The 6,805-nt window shown below is 45.9% G+C and overlaps 1 non-coding gene across 1 annotated transcript; it reads right to left on the bottom strand.

Annotated features, from left to right (window-relative positions):
- Positions 1-853: 853 nt before the first annotated feature.
- TRNAS-AGA (transfer RNA serine (anticodon AGA)) lies at positions 854-935 on the bottom strand. The gene has a single exon. It is a non-coding gene; the product is annotated as a tRNA-Ser (tRNA).
- Positions 936-6,805: the final 5,870 nt, after the last annotated feature.

Raw genomic sequence — 6,805 nt, 5'->3', positions numbered from 1 at the left:
CCATGCGGTACCTGGAGTGATGGAGGAGGTACCGTATTGTACCATGCGGTACCTGGAGTGATAGGGGAGGTACAGAAAAGTGTCGTACGGTTCATGGTGGGAGGATGGAAGGATGGGTGAGGGAAGGATGTGGCGGGCACAGCTCTGGCCAGACCAGTGTGCAAGCTGCGCTGATCAGTCACTGAGCAAGACGTCTCGCCAACACTGATATATGGCCGGGTTTACCAGGCAGGGAAGACGGCTTCTGTATCTTGGACAGATCGTCTTGTGCCTTGCTCTCTGCTTCTTCCTTTAACTTCTGCCTCTGTCAATCATTCTCCTTCCTTGCTCTTCGTTATTGTCGCTTTTCTGTGTCACAAGAGACATTTCTATTAATCTGGACTTGTGATCGTAGCCGGTGACTGAGATCCGGATCTTAGAAACAGAGGAGCCACAGGAGCAGGGAAGGTCACGGAGGACACAGGACATCTCCTGACCACAGTGAGTCGCTGGGATAACCTTATCCTTCAGGACCTGTTACTAGGACCCCGGTGGCTGGCACATCAGTAGGCAGGACACCACCAGGGTCAGAATGAAGCAACTCCAGAACTTTTATTTCTAACGAGCTCCTGCACTTGGCTCCGTGAGTCAGTAGCCCAAATGAGTGGCTTCAAGCGCGTTAGAGTCCTCAGGGAGCCTGGAGGGAAAATCCATAATGCTGAGTTTTAACGGTGTTGGGTTCGCGTTACTAGCAGGGGAACGTTCTCCCTTGACTCTTGGTTCTGGGGACATGTAGTGTGCGCGTGTGTATGTACAATGGGAAGGAAACCCCTTGCCATGGTGTTCCATCTCTTAAACTAAAAATAATCAGCTTCGCAGTGAGTAGGATTCGAACCTACGCGGGAAGATCCCATCTGATTTCTAGTCAGACGCCTTAACCACTCGGCCATCACTGCCTGGCGGTGGTTTTCAAGAACCTTTGTATTGTTTAGAAGCGTTCATGACGGTAATGAGAATTCCTAAAAAGCTGACAGAAGATGGATTAATCTAGAGAAATCCTCCGCATAAAAAGATATTTCTTAATCTTTTCTAAATCCTCTAAAATGTCATATCTAGCAGACCCAAATTTGTTCGTTGCAAGTCACTGTTTAGATAATTATTGTTCTAGTTGTAAGTAAAGCAGGTTATGTTTTAAGCCAAAATGTCCAGTGAATTCTCATCTTCAGCTTTGATCTACGTATTTTTCGTGTGAAGTATTGATCATGAAGAGGAAATATTCTTCCAATATTACTTAAACTGTGGTATTATAGTGGTGGTCACCATACCCAGACCTGGCCTTAGATGTCAACGTTGTTGTAACATTAATGGAAGTCAAGTGGAACATATGAGAGGAAATCACATCAAGTGTGACATTCTCAACCAAAACACAGTCGCCACTACATCCATGTGGACACCCTAACCACCTCCTGCTGGTGGTGGTGGTGGGACGACCACAGCTTCTACTGGAGGTAAGCAAGTGGCTGAATGTCCCGTCAGACAAATGGTCTCAGCTCGTGAGACTGACTAGTAGAGAGGCAGGAGAAGAGCGGCCAGGGGTTGTCATGTGGCCCCGAGGGACACAATAGTCAAGAGTGGTCACTGGTGGTACACACACAGACACGACTCGTCTTCTGTAGATCACACGCTCGGTTGCGTCAAGGTGTGGAAGGTACGTTCATAATATGAACATTTTCATTCAGTTTGTATATCCATGCGAACTTCTGGAAGGTTTAAAAATCTTATCTGAAATATCACGACTCTTAAATTTTTACAAGGATGAAGGAACGAATCAAAACAAACTGGCGCGTGGACGAAGTTTAATGATTCTTGGCTTCCGTAAATTGATTCGCAGAAAATTCAAGTTGGAAGTTAGAGCAAAGTTGAGCGTCTGTATCTCTGGGATATTTTACACTGTCGCGAATAATTCTTTATTGACATCTCTGGAGCCAAGCGAGTTACCATGCACTTCAGAGAAGTTAAATATCTGGCAATGGCTAAACATACTTTTGAGCAAACCAATAAACGTCTTGTAGTGAAATGATTAAGAAATCCTACAGTAGTGGAGGTAGTAGTAGAAGTAGTAGTAGTAGTAGTAGTAGAAGTCTCATTGTATTAGTCGATTGGTGGTAAGATCAGTTGTCGTGTTCTGTTGTGAGCCTTATATTAGCGACCCTGGCTAATGGGGAAGGAGACAGAAGCAATGCGACATTAAGAACAGAAACAACAAAACCATCTTGAGTTGGAGACACTGTATGTGGCAGAACAACAGTGAACACCACAGGTAGTGGGTGAGTGACTGCTTCAGCTCAAGGGATCAACATTGAGAGTCATGGCGGAGATGAGACCGATCGTTTGCTCAGTTTAACGAAAACAAAGTCACTTTAGATCCCAGCTGGCGTCACTTCCGGGGTCAACTCCATGTTTTAGGCCCAGACTACAATCACTGAGGCGATATCTGGTTAATGTTCGTAGCTCTCACTTGAAACCTTATCCATGGATGTGTAGTCTTGATTGTGTACAGAAGAAGAACTGGAACACAAGAAAGGAAAGAAAGCTTTAATGGAGAGAGTTGAAGGAACAGGAGACGGCTACAAGCGTCAGCTTCGGTCGGTCACACAGTAGCGAGATGCGTACATAAGTACGTTTGTTTGTTACCAAACTCAGAAATTTATCAAATTTTTGGACAAAACTTTCAGGTTGTGACAAAACTTGCGAAGGAGCAGTTAACTTCTTTCCGGCAGAACAATTTATACAGACTTGTGGGAAACTACTGCAGATCTGTGTGAAGCAACGGCTTCCACTGACGCGAAACGATGGTGCAAGTGGGGGAAGTGAAGGCTGGACTCGATTTCAATGCAAGACAGTTCCAGGATCTTGTTCGCCATGACAAAGATTCCGGAGCAAAAACAGTCTGGAGTGGACCTATCGGGGAAATCTAGAGCTCATGGTGAGTGGACACAGATGTTTCAAATATGATCAGGTTGGGCAGGAAGCCATCCGCTGCTTTCTCCCAGTCTACAGAGTAAAGGAATCCTGGAGGAGAACTTCCACTAGTGAAAGGGTAACAGGGGTAAGAGAAGGCGGGAGTCTGCCCCAGAAGGCAAGCGCTCCTGTCGACGTCTTGGAGTGTGGACACCTACGTGAGGTGGTGCACCAGTAGTGCACTCGCCACCAGGGCTGTGTTCCAAGACAGGTTGTGTGGGACGAGTACCCATTGCTGACCATATTCTTTCATCGCTGACCTGTCACTGTCTCTACTGTATACTTACTTTGGGTCACTATCCTTCCAGACACTGACCTCATGTCTCCCCTCCCAAGGCACTGACCCCATGCGTCTCCTCCCCAGGCACTGACCCCATGCGTCTCCTCCCCAGCTCTGACCCCATGTGTCTTTCTTATGCAGCCACTGAATCTGTTGTGCCTTTGCTATGCAAGCACTGACCTCCTTTCTCCTAGCAACTCAGGAACTGAACTGTCTGGCCACCCACCAGCCGCTGACCTTATGTGACCGCAATATTTGGCACTTATACAACTCCGCCTTCACTGTACAAGCACTTGCACCATGAGTTTATGTATTGCTCCATAAGAACATCTGTTACACTGTGAGTGCATCTGCTACGCCATGAATGCATATTGCACTTATATAAGTGCATCTGTTACTCTATAAGCGCTTCAGGTGTACTACAACGACTCTTAAGTCACTCCAAGTTTTCTTTGTCTGCTGTAAGTGTGAGGTAACAACTGCGAATTAATTCCGCTCACTGTAAGAGAGGAAGGGAAAGGCAGAGCAAGTATCAAGAAAGATGGAGGAGGAAGGAAACGAAGAGTTAACAAAAAGGGAAATGAGAGGAGGAGGAGGAGGAGGAGGAGAAGGAGGACACAGAAGGATAGAAAGATGGGAAAGAAGAGAAGGAAGGAAGAGGTGGGTGAGTGGTGGGGGGTGAAGGAGAAAGGGCGGAGGGGATGTACACTGGACAAAGGACTCTAACTGGGTCGTGGGTTGGGGAGGAGGGGGCTGGACGCATCACTGTTGACCCCATGGTCGTCGACTTATAATTCATCTTCGATTATTCTTATGTCAATAATCTGTGTGAAAGTCTGTCATGACTCATGTAAAGCTGAAACCTTTCTATCTATTGCTGAGGACAATGGCGTTGGGATCAGTCGTTTGTATGTTTGTATCATGTTTATGCAAATGTAAGATGTTTGAATACAATATCCATTTTAACAAAGCGATGATTTAGCTTTATAGTTTTTTGTCAGAAATTAATCACATGAATTTGTATGAGTTATCAACACATTTTACGGTTGTTGCAGCTATTGACACAGAACAGAGCCCATGATTACATGGAGATAATTCCGAAATCTACTTTTTATTGGGATAACTGCAGCTGGTGCAGCAGGTCCACACGAGGCACCAAGCCAGGGTGTCACTCATGTGTGACTTATGGCTTACCCTCCAAGCCTTGTAGTGGGTCGTCCAGGTGAGACGCCATGCCAGGGTGTCAGTCATGTGTGTGGCATTTGGCTTGACCTCACACCAGGAGAATCAGTCGTAACGTTTAAGAGTTTCCGGAACCTTAGACAAAGTGACACTATAAAGGAAACCATCTACCGGAGAGAGAGAGAGAGAGAGAGAGAGAGAGAGAGAGAGAGAGAGAGAGAGAGAGAGAGAGAGAGAGAGAGAGAGTGTTTTGGAATTGATGATTCCCGCAAAACAACTAATGGGTTCGTCTGTGAGGGAGGCGGAGGAGGACACCAGGAGTCACTGAACTCGAACATTGTGGTGTGAGGCCCAGGATATCCGGGTCAGGACTGGAGGTAACAACACCCCATGAATACTAACACCGTCATGGGTTGGGTGATGCCACACAATTGAGAATCTTGGCTACTACACAAAATACGATTCACGATTCACTATCACGAATCACGACAGCGATGCCTCTACTCCTACAACTGAAATAATAAAGACATCTCTTTGAGGTAAACGTCAATCTGTGTGGCTCTGAACGTCCTGTGATATTTATATTGCTAAGCTCAGATACAGGTAATGGATTGTACACGAGAACCACAAGTCCTGACGCTGAGTTGAAGCTGAAGGACGAGTGACAGGAACACCGAAGTCTGGCTAGACGTTCACGGGTTGAGTGACGTGTTATATGCCAGGAATTAGTGAGGGATTGGAAGTTTTCCATACAAAGGGTTAGTAGATACCCTGAATGGTTACTTTTCAAGGGATTAGAAGTTGGATTTAGACTGAAGGAAGGTGGTGCCGTCTCCTGGGAAAAGGGATGCATAGAATTGCCACTGAACAGAACAGTCTGCATAGAAACACATCTACGTGTACATTGTACATGGAAACGGTGTGTAGGGTATAAAGGGAAACACGTACATGAGCGGGTATCCTACACCAGTACAAACTGCAGCAACAGAGTGTGTCCCAGCTAGTCTGACGCTGACCATCAACCAGCAGAAGTTCAGACTCATCGTATGACACGTTTTGAACGCGTTCACAACATGAGAGGCAGCCAATCAGCATGTGTTGCTCCAGTACTTACCCTGTTATTATACCGTATGTTACAACCTGGAGGATACTTTATATGATTTGATATCCGTAGAAACATAAAAAGCCACCTTTACGTAAGTTCCACCGAATCATATCTCACGATACGTTCACTAAATTGATGACAGGTATTTAAAGTGGGCACTAGAAGGAAAATAGCCAAGAAAGAAACTTATATGTGACGTAAGGAAAGATGAAGTTCATATTAACTTCCACCATCCATTATCCACAGCCACAGCACGCAACACTACCATTATAATGCCATTATGGGACCCTCCAGTGATTTATGTTCTCAGAACAGAAACAGAGAAGTAGCCATTAGGTTTACAATCACTGCGACGCATATTTTACTTACGTCAGCGATGATGGAGGCTGGGGAACATTCGTCGTCCACCACCACACTCTGTCATGATACCATCATCTCTCCATCATGGGACCATACATAGATTCATATCACTTCTGACTGACTGTTGACAACACAGAGGAAAGGTTACTCCCCTACCACGTGTCAACACCTCCCGGAGGACCATCAGAGGTTCTCACTAACCCAGGAGTCTCCCCAACACAGTAGCCTCCATGGCTGAGGCCAGACCTTGTAGTACGTTAAGTGACGCACCTTAGGAGAGAAGCCTCCAGCTCAGGTCCTCATTCTCACACAAGGTTGTTACGAGCAAGAGGAGAAAGTGATACTAAAGACTGGAACAGAGGCATTGACCCTCCAGCTAGTGTTCACACACACTCACACACACACACACACACACACACACACACACACACACACACACACACACACACACACACACACACACACACACACACACACACACACACACACACACACACACACACAGAGCAGACACAAGGGTAAGTACTGAGCATGTTGCAAGGCCTCGATCATTAAGGATATAATTACAATAATTACAGAGTTGATCCTGTTGCATCATGTCTTTCACCTGCATCCTCTAATGTGCAAGAGAGCCACCTCTGAGGCAGGGCTAATGCCTGCACCTTGGTGATCACATGATTATGTAAATAGCAAGATCCAATGTATCATATTGTCATCACTCAGTCTTGTGTGTCTGTAATTACTTGTTTCGGATGACACTTGATGAAGATGAGGATGTTGGAGACTGGGCTCAAGGAGGCACAGGCATGAGAGACATGGGTACTGATGTTGTCCTGTACCTGGCTGTATCTGTGTTAACAACTTGTTCATGCTGATAT

This window comes from Panulirus ornatus, chromosome 30 (assembly GCF_036320965.1).
Source record: "Panulirus ornatus isolate Po-2019 chromosome 30, ASM3632096v1, whole genome shotgun sequence".
Lineage (NCBI taxonomy): Eukaryota > Metazoa > Arthropoda > Malacostraca > Decapoda > Palinuridae > Panulirus > Panulirus ornatus.
The sequence above is the reverse complement of the archived record's forward strand: the minus strand, read 5'-3'. Positions and strand labels throughout refer to the sequence as shown.